General features: G+C 29.2%; 1 long non-coding RNA gene across 1 annotated transcript; it reads right to left on the bottom strand.

The window, feature by feature from the left end:
- Positions 1-163: 163 nt before the first annotated feature.
- Positions 164-3,003, bottom strand: LOC132742046 (uncharacterized). Its single transcript, XR_009627382.1, has 3 exons — positions 2,888-3,003; positions 565-634; positions 164-368 (listed from the first exon to the last, which is right to left on the bottom strand). It is a non-coding gene; the product is annotated as an uncharacterized LOC132742046 (long non-coding RNA).
- Positions 3,004-10,777: the final 7,774 nt, after the last annotated feature.

Consider the following 10,777-nt stretch of genomic DNA (forward strand, 5'->3'; position numbering starts at 1 on the left):
TAGTCAATTTATAAATTGACATCATAATATTTGAATTCAGTAAATCAAATCCAAGGCAATCGAGCGAATACAAAAGTCATATTTAAAAAGAAAATAACGTCTACGAACCTCATGAATAATTAACGACATTAAAAAATATAATATAAAGTAAGTGCATACAGGATGAGGTCTATCAAATGACTGTTACCGAATGTACTAGATTTGTTATATGCAACATATAATAATAGAGAATTTACCTTTTGGGCATGCTCCATTTTCTTTAATGAACCCGGTTTTGCAAACACACGTGTCAGTTTTACATTCCGAATTGGCTACCGTACATTCATCTGCCACTTGGCCAACTGGGGGTGTACAACTTGCGTCCAAGTCTAAAACATTGGTCTATATTTTTATTAGGTATATTCACGGTAATTTTGATACTATGATTAAGTATTGATAAATGAAATGAATAAAACTTTAATAAGAATAACCATTAGCGTATACACTATCTTGCATAAATTTACAGAAGGTTTTATAGAATTTGATTTCACAACTTTATATTTATTTTTACTTTATTTATATTACCTGTTGTCTCGCCATATAAAATAGAAATTCCCAGTAGCAGAAAGCTGATCAACAATGCAGGTCCTAGCGACTAAAAATTGAAAATTAAATACAAATGATAAAAAAATTCGTTCAGTTTTAATGTATTCTTATTTATCCAAAATAATCTTACATAAAAACATAAAAACACACACATGTTTTAACCTGAATTGCATAATTAATATTCCGGGATAATCACTTTACAAAATACTAAGATCGTTCGTACTCTAACATCATGCAACAACATTCGTTATTAAGCTATAATGATTATATTAATCAGCTTGTTAGCATGGAAATATATTAAAAATGATAAATGATAATTATTTTGTATTTTTTTTTGTTTTATTTCACATAATATACTAAAAAAATGTTATAAAAACAAGCAGTTAACATCTCCTGAGTTCATCTTAACAAAATATCTTAAAACTCTTCTAATTTTATACAACCAGATGTTATGACTTTTTTCTGAGGTCACACATTCATGAATAATTACAATGTTTCTTGGTTAATATAAACTGATGATATAACATTTTAGGGGGGTTTATGTATGACGACTATATCATGTCTTACATAATTACATTGAGAGCATTATCTAATATCTCACAAATAGTATTACCATTTACTTTTAATTTGTATTTTGAATAAAAAGGCATAAAAAGCAGTTTGTTCTATTTTTAATGAGAAGACATACAAAAACGTTATAACCATCTCTGAGTCAACATATAAACATATATTATTTCTAATTTTGAGTCCATATAAACATTAATAACTATTTTTAGTTGACATAAACAAATGTAATATCCATTTTATTGGAAAAATGAACAAGCATTTTAACCAAAATATCATAAAAATTTGATATTCAAATATCTCAGTATATAGTTTGTTAAAACGGAAAATACTGTACACATCTACTAACGAAAAACAACAACAACAGCATAATACAACGTTGTACAAATATCATACATAAACCTTTTGTATTTTTTTACATTCAAATCCAGTTCAGTGCTTCTTAATAATCACACACAGTGTGATGTTTTTGCAAAAACAAAATTTGATGAAGTTACGTTGTACGTTACCTTTTAACAATGTTTCGTTTTTTTTACTAAATCATATACTCGTTCATCATTAAAGGACTATTATAATCTTGAAATTACAATTATGATGAAATTAAGCAGACCAAATCAACTGTGCGAGTTCTATTTGAAAGTAGTAAAACAAAAGCACAGATTGAAGGATAGCCATTTTAGAATCAACAATTTAAAAAGTACAATATTGTAATTAGTGTTTATAAATTTGTACAATTATTATAATATTGATATATCATAACTTCTTAAATATTTTTCAAAGCGATGATATGAAGGAACTTTACCATTTGCTCAATAAATTGTCCTGTCAACGTTTTGTAACATTTAATATAAATAATACTTGCCACCAGGTTTGATTATAAATACAATGAAATACCGAAGAGGGAAAATTATTTCAATTTAAAAAGATTTGCATAAGAATTTATCTGATGGACAAATAAAATGTGTGCCGTAACATGTCATCAAAATTGAATGACAATATACGTTAATTATTTGAGAAAGTAATTCTATTTAAATGCATGCAACAGATGAATTATAATTTATCTCATGCAGATAACCTTCAACATATTTATTACAATTTATTCCATATATCTAACTGTTAACAGATAAATTACGATTTATTTCAAAACGTTAACTTTCAACATATGTATCACAATTTATTTCAAAAATGTGTACTATCATTTATTTCATACTATTAACTTTCAACAGATGTATTACAATCTATTTCATAAATTTAAAGTTCGAAATATGTACTATGATCTTTTTTTGCATACAGTTAAATTTCAAAATATGTATTAAATTAATTTTATTTCATAAAGTTAACTTTCAACAGATGTACATTACCATTTATTTCATAACTTTTAATATATGTTCTACAATTTATTTCATAAATTTAACTTTCGAAATATGTACTAACTTTATAAAGTTAACATTCAACAGATGTTGTACAATTTATTTTATAGATTTAATTCTAAACAGACGTATTACAATTTATTTCTAAAGGTTAACTTTAGGCAAATTTCTATTTTAAAGTTAGATGAACAGATATTTTTTTAAAGAAAAAGATATTTGGCAAATAGTTTTTCTTACTGTAATTTTCAAATGCCTATTTATTTACAATTAAGTAATCAAGTAAATATTATACTTATACAAAATGTTATAACTAAAATGAAACAAAAAAAATGAGAATAAAAAAAATAAATGTAATAAAACAATCTTACCATGTTTGATTGTCTAAACCTAAACTTAAACTTGATATTAGATAACAAAGATAGCAACCCTTACTTATGAGTTTTACGAGTAGAAGACTCGGTCACATGATAAGTGTAGCGTCACATGACTACTACAAAGTGACATGATAAACTTATCAAAAACGTTTGCTTACATGCTCCTTGATATCCGAACAGTTTATCATTTTCTTTCTACATTAAAGGACTCCACTGGGGGGGGGGGTGTATTTAAATGACGGAATTGAAATTATTTTTCGAGATTAATATTTCATTTGCTGTAGATCTTAACTAATTAAATGTGTGTAAAATCTCAGATCATTCGCTGACTCCGGTTTTCAAGACATAATACTCTTATTGTGAAAATTGAGTCAAAATTGAAAAGCGTTGCAACACTTTTCACACAGATCTATTTATACGATTTATTTCTGAGACTATTTCTAACTTATCTTTTCCACATCTTTCTGTTTTAACTGTCCCTGTTGATGTATATAAGAAATTAGAATTTCGTGTTTTGGGGCGTTAAGACTTCAGTGGAGTTCCTTTAAGTTATTTAGAATATACACACAAACAATCGGTGCAAACATCATAAATACACCAATTATTATGTCAGTAAAACGTATCAACGTCAAAGTTTTAAGGAAGAGAAATATTTATTTACATCAACATACAGGTTGTTTTGTTTTTGGTCATGCATCGTGTAGCAATCTTTACTACATTTAAATTGATACAAGTATTATTCCTATCTAAACTTTTATTTTATTTAGGCAATATACATCAATTTTGATTGCATTGTTGCAGAATAATACAGGGTTCGAGTTCAAAATCTTGGGTATATGTAATCAACTCCAGAAATGACTTTAATTACTTCAAAATTCAAATTTAAACACAGATAACCAAAACTTTTGATAATATTTATACAAATTATTTTACTTTACAAGAATTATGATTTTGTACAGGCGAAGCTATTGATATACAATTTACGTACACGTTCATTCTTGCACTGATATAGCCAAAACGAATTAATTACAAATTCAGGTTTATTTCTGGATTACCAAAAAAAAAAAAAAAAAGTCGCAAGGCAAGCCATTACAAGTGGAAATTTTATAAACTTTAAATTTACTATTTCTGTTTGAGATGACAATCAGTTTTAATTGTGAAGAAAAGGGTGGGTTTGATAAAATAAATTTCTGAACAATAAAGAAGAGACGCATATCTGATTCAAATATAATTGAGCCGCGTCATGACAAAACCAATATAGTGCGTTTGCGACCAGCATGGATCCAGAACAGCCTGCGCATCCGCGCAGTCTGATCAGGATCCATGCTGTTCGATATCAGTTTCTCTACTTGTTATAAATTTTGGTAAGCGAACAGCATGTATTCTGATCAGACTGCGCGGATGCGCAGGCTGGTCTGGACTCATGCTGGTCGCAAACGCACTTTGTTGGTTTTGTCGTGACGCGGCTCAAATTACTATTGACAATTAAAATGTCGTTACTTTAGAAATTTACTGGTTTTCCATGTAGTGGGTTTTCTTTGCAGACATGTTTTAGGCACCTTTCGATGATAACCTCTGTCGCAGTTGAATTTATTATCTGTTTGATTACACGTGACATGCTCAACTTCTTAACGCTTCTTACCACCTGCAATGCATGCCCTATCAGTGACATGTGAAAAATTAATATAAGATTAAATTCTTTAACCTATAGTAAAAACTGCTTTGGAATGCACTTACAATGATATGCACATTGAATAATATGTTTAGTCCTTGTATGTTTGCTCTTTGTTTGGCTATCACTCCGGTTATAAAATCTTATTTCAGTTTTGAACCTTTACTCATTGAGTACCCCTCATATAGCACACTGGGGACGAATAGATGTAAGTGATTTATAAAAACATATGGAAATTTATAAGATGGTTTAAAAATATAATATTTGAATTTATTTCCTACATACATTACATGTATCTGTGGAACTAAAAGACACGAATGATATTCAAAAGAGAATTAGAAAATATAAAAGTATAATCTGAAATGAATTTAAAAAAACGTAGTTTTGTATTATTCTTAACCTGATTAGAGTAAAATGCGTTGCAATGCTTTTCAAATTTGAATCAATTTTCACGATCAGAATAATTATTCTAGACAAACGGATCGTGTTAACTAACATGAATGTTGCACAAAATTATTGGTCTCGACGGACAGCAACTAGAACATTAATCGTAAAAACATATTCCCGGTACCGTCGAATAAAACTGAATAAATGTCACATTCCCACAGCATTCAGCAATCACTAAGTTTAATCTAATTAACAAGACAATGTTGTACCTTGTATCGTTCGTAGGAGGCCTAAAGAAAGATTTATCGACAGAATTAAACAAAACTAATGATAAATACTCGTATTTAAAGACACTTTTATCGTCCCTTAATGTGCATGATTTAGATTCAAAGCTTTGAGTAAATTAATGTTTTTCAAAAATGCTCACTAGAGTTTACCTCAATGTTGTTTTACTTAAGTGTCGGAAAAGGGTTCATGTTCTCATTCCTAATTTAATATCTCGTTTTTCAAATTATTTATTTCAGCGATGGTACAAGATTAATTAGTGCACCTAACGTATATATAAGTGTACATCATTTTTCCTCTGTTCAAAATCTTTGCTACAACACTGTCTGTTATATCTGTGGTATTTCCGTACATAATGTGTTTATGGATTTATTTCCCACTAATAACAATAAAACAAATTTAATTCAGGACTAGGTAAACTTCATATCAAGAGAAGCTTTTAAAAACATATAAGCTAAATGGTTTTAATTTTGTGTGATTGCTTTTTGGAAAAAAATGCACGGGTCGAGTTCAAATGGGTAGAAATATAACAATCGCTAGAAACATCGCCCATGATACAGCTATTGCTATATAGTAGATTGCTTGCTAACCTGGCAATTAGAATGACCATACATAATATCATGGCATTTAGCTGATTGTAAAGATCATACTACATTTAAAAAGATGCTTATAATGTTTATAACAAGTTCATGCATATTGTGCTTGTTTCTAACACGTTTAAGCAATTGTTTGTTCTTTTTTATTTAAGTAATGACATTATCTGGTGTAAATCAACTAAATATTTGTTTGACATTTTTTTTTTAAAGTTTCAAGCACTTAAATTGGAACTAGCCATTAAAGAGAATACCATATGTATCTAGCGTATATAAATTTTCTCAAGTACCAGGGCAAATATAGCGCGTGTTTTGAATTCGGTATTGATATTTTATGGTGTGGAATCTTCAAACAGTTTCAACTTTGATTTACTATTATTACATAGCCCCACTTAGTATAAGTTTAAAAATTGCATACGCGTAGGTCTTAATCAGAACCATAAATCTGATTCAACGTTAGATTGTGTACACCCTAAAAATAGACATAATCATTTTCAAGTATAATGAGCTCTTAATATGGAGTAAAAATAAACTTTTGCTAACGAAGTACTATCATTCAAATACGATGATAAGTGGTACTTCTGTTGGCCATATATTTATCATACTTATTTTGAACATGTGTATGATGTATACTCTATGACACAATAAAATACTATCAAACAAATGTGTATGTTTGTAATCTTCGAGTTTTATTGAAAATATTTTATAACAAGCACAATGGCATATGCATCTTTATTGCTCTCAGCAGAAATAACAAGGTAACGCGTACTGACTCCATCTTTCTGTAAGAATAAGAAATAAAGACTGTAGTTATGTAGAATAGAAAAATAACGAGTCATTAAGGAACGCTCAAAACTGCACAATTAAAAATGTTGAGGTCAGTTTGATTGGGCCTGTTCAAGTTCCCGTCCATGCCTCTAGCACCGGCTTACGTAAAATTCAATATTTAACATGAAATGGTACAAGAGTCACTGTATTTGTTTATACAGGGATTATCTTGTAACCTTCAATATAACCTCTCATGACAATCCATGAAAAGGGGCATATTAGCCCTACGTAAACAAATGCGTTGGATCTCACTTAACTAAATAAATCGGGATTTTGAAAGGGGGCCAGAGGTCAGGGAGGCCTGCATATAACGGACAATCTGTATAAGATATTTGAATGGTAATTATACAGTATCAAGACGAAATACCAACCACTAAACTAGAAGAAAAACTAAAAAAGAAGTAACTGAAGAACAACAGAATATAAATCTCTTTGTTTATTGTACTTATACATCGAAAATATCAACAAACATATCTCAAATATTTGATAAAAATTCAAACTTGTTTCCATAACTTTAAATAAAGAAAAAAAATGGAATCCCTAAAGAACGCCGAAAACGACAAAATTGAAAATGACGAAGGCTGGTTTCTTTGGGCCTGTTCATGGCTGAAGGTAATCGAAAATATAACCTGAGGAAAGCCTGCATATCACATATCCGTTTATATTACCTTCAGCTGGTGCAAGGGGTCGTAGACGGTTACCGTCCTTGAAAAGCGTGCATACCAATGAATACAAGCACGTACATATTACATTATGCATTTTGATAATCAGTGTACGTAAGACATTTTTCATAAATCGTGACTGAGACCATATTTACGAGGTAACACCGAATTCGTGAATGATGCACCAGAACAATCATTATGTTGATTACCCCTGAAATAGTAGCTGAATCCTTTTTTAATGTTTAAGGAATACTGAATATGAAGATTTGTTTTAAAAAAACTATGTTCATGTACATTTAGTTCGACGAAACACTTAAGTCTTCAAAACGAATGATTTGTAAAGAATTGTAATGATGATTAAAGTATAACATTACCAGCCGTATGCGCTTTCTCATTTCATTTAACTAATTAAAGATTAAATATTTTGGTCCGTTTAATAACCATGTTACTCGTTTTGGTCATAGCGTTGCACATATTCATCGTTAATATTGTGTTATTTGCACATTCCTACGTTACTAGATATACACGGTGTAAATGCAATAAGATATTATCATTTAAATATTTTGTTAACTCAAAGTAAGAACATTCACACTGTATTGACATTAATGGATTAGATTTTTTGCATTTTTATATATTTTTGAATGATCATTGCATTGCACAATACCAAATACAAAATACAACATCGATCTTGTACAATTGATCATGTTGAAATTATGTAATACTTTTTCACAGAATAAGGTATATAAAAGCAGTAGGGGTGAAACAAAGTCTGGCAGTTTCAACAGCTGGCATTAGAATGTCTCAAAATAAATCTGGCAATGTCACATTTAACAGATTGATCAGCTTTAGAAAAAGGAGATGTCAAAATATGTGACCCTGTCATATGACATGTGATATCGAAAGAAAATTGAAACAGATAATAAAATAGAAGTAAATCATTCGTGTGACATGTTCTCATGGCTTTCTTCCTTATATATAGTTACTGTACTAGTATTAATAACATAACATTCAGAAGAGTAAATTATAAAATGCGACTGAATCGTGATAAGACTTAAGGTGTAGCCCTGAATCTGGTAAGGACTACGATAGGATAGAAGGCCAAATGAGGACCTTGGTGCGTTGAACTTATTTGTTAAAAACGGCTTAAACGAATTATTACAAATGTTTGATGTTTGTTTCAAGTGCATTTGCAACAAATTTGCATATTATATATCATAGTGATGGCACAATATAAATGTACATATATTACTTAAAATATTTGTCCCGAAGGCCTAATCGTTTCAATTTGAACTATTAATTAAGTTAAATACCATTTGTATCTGCGGAATGAGCTTCAATAAATTGTCTAAATTATTGTGCTGTCGGCTATTACATAAGTTATATGAATTCTTCAAATTGAACTTACCAACATTCCATAGCTACACTAAATATATGCTTTAAAATAGACATTCGCGGAGGTCTTAATCAAACCTAATTGAAACAATAGATTTATTTTAAGTGGTCTATCAGACTTCATTAAAAGGATTAAATATCAACTTGTTCATGTACCGTCAGCAATTAATATGTAGTTGCTACGAAATACTTCCATTCCAACAGAGGAAAGTATTTCTACTAGCCATATATTTAATCTATGTCTTTTAAAAGATGTTTGTGATGTGTACTTTGTAACTTGTATGGAGCGCACTTTTCTGCATAGTAATGAAGAAAGCAGACAAACATGTTGAAATCTTACAAAAATGTCAACTCTATCTCTTTGATATTTGATACTATGAAATTATTTCCACGAAGCAGATTTTATAATAATGTTTTAAGCAAGCGCAACATTTGAATGTCCGAGAAAGGAAATTAAGAAGACCACATAAGACAGTGTTGAATTTCTAACAGAACGCATTATTTATTACGCATCATTCACAGAAATGATAATACATTGTATGGTTAGCTATTTTCTCAAAATATTCAGTTTTCTGTTGTTTTTTTTATCATTTGCTTTACTTAACAATTTACTGCTTAATGCAGACAATTGTTTAGTCACTGTAAAAATGTGTAAAATTATAACGACAGAATGTGTTAATTTTCCCAACTCTTTAATCCAAATTGATATTTACAACACAATCGATTATCAAACATTTTTAAAAAACGCACTGTCACAAATTGATATGTATTCTGAAGTTTTAATGTTAACAATTGACTGCATTGCAATCAATCTATATTACGAATGTAATAAATTAAAAAGGAATGACAATTTTATCTACATTTGTCCAATAACCGAAAATGGAAGTAAATCAGACAAGTTATTAAAAACAAATGTATTTACTTCTTTTTATTAACAACATAAATATTCACGGAGGATTATAGCGCTTTTGAATATAATTATTTATCACAGTATGTTTTCGTTATTTTGTCGATAAACAGGTATTTCTCAAACCTTTTACAATAGTTACAAGGTATACTTTATCGCTATGTTTATCTGCTCAACATCAAGTTAAGCAAAATGATTGCTTAAAGGCTGTGAGAATATGGCTCTCAGTCAACTGAATTCGAATATAATATTTTCTTTTTAATTTATTAATAAATTATTACTGGGAACAGCCAGACAAGCGACTCATTTTCCAAAGTTATTTAAAACCAACATTTTAGTGTAGCATGAATAATTTACTTAAAGAAACCAAAATGAAAATATTTTAGGATACCTCTTAGCTAATTGCAATATCATAAGCATGTATCAAAGATGATACATGTTGTCATGAATGGTAATCGATAAGTAAAAATATGAAAATGGTATGATGACACAAGGTTTTGTAAGAGCGACATTGCACAATCATCTTTAAGGAAAAATATCGTCTTTTAATTTTACTTTTTCATAGATATGTTAATATATGTAACGTATTCAAAAATTTACAACTCTATTCATATTTAAAAGCTTTTAAAAGATTCATGGGAAATCATATGAATGTGATTAGGTCGATTACTTGCGTCTTAGAATTATCATACTTTTTAAGTTATTAGGACTTAAATAGAAAAATGGTGTATTTATATACAGTTAAAGTTTACAGTTTAGAAAAATGATACGATTCAAATCTTACAAACACAACTTGACAGAATATTAATGTGCCTAAAAACAAACCAAAAAAAAAATTGCACCACTAGTTTTATAAATTGAATGTTACAGGTACATTCCAATTGATATTTATAGAATTTTTCTTTGGCAACGTTTGTTATTAATCGTTCATGAGAGGCAAATTATAAATTTGTGAGGAATTATAGCAAAATTTAGAGTGATATTTACATTCACCTGTTGACTCACTATATACCCTAGGATGTGCATTATGTCATTTCAAAATACACCTTTGCGATTAATGTTGTTATACTCATTTGTATCCAGTGTTACATAAATTTTATCTCTTATCTGTTAAAAATTGTTTTATATTAGTTTTGATTATTTCTTTTACGTTTTATG

Source organism: Ruditapes philippinarum, unplaced genomic scaffold (genome assembly GCF_026571515.1).
Source record: "Ruditapes philippinarum isolate M1 unplaced genomic scaffold, ASM2657151v2 ctg9738_1_1_1_1, whole genome shotgun sequence".
In the NCBI taxonomy this organism is placed as follows: Eukaryota; Metazoa; Mollusca; class Bivalvia; order Venerida; family Veneridae; genus Ruditapes; species Ruditapes philippinarum.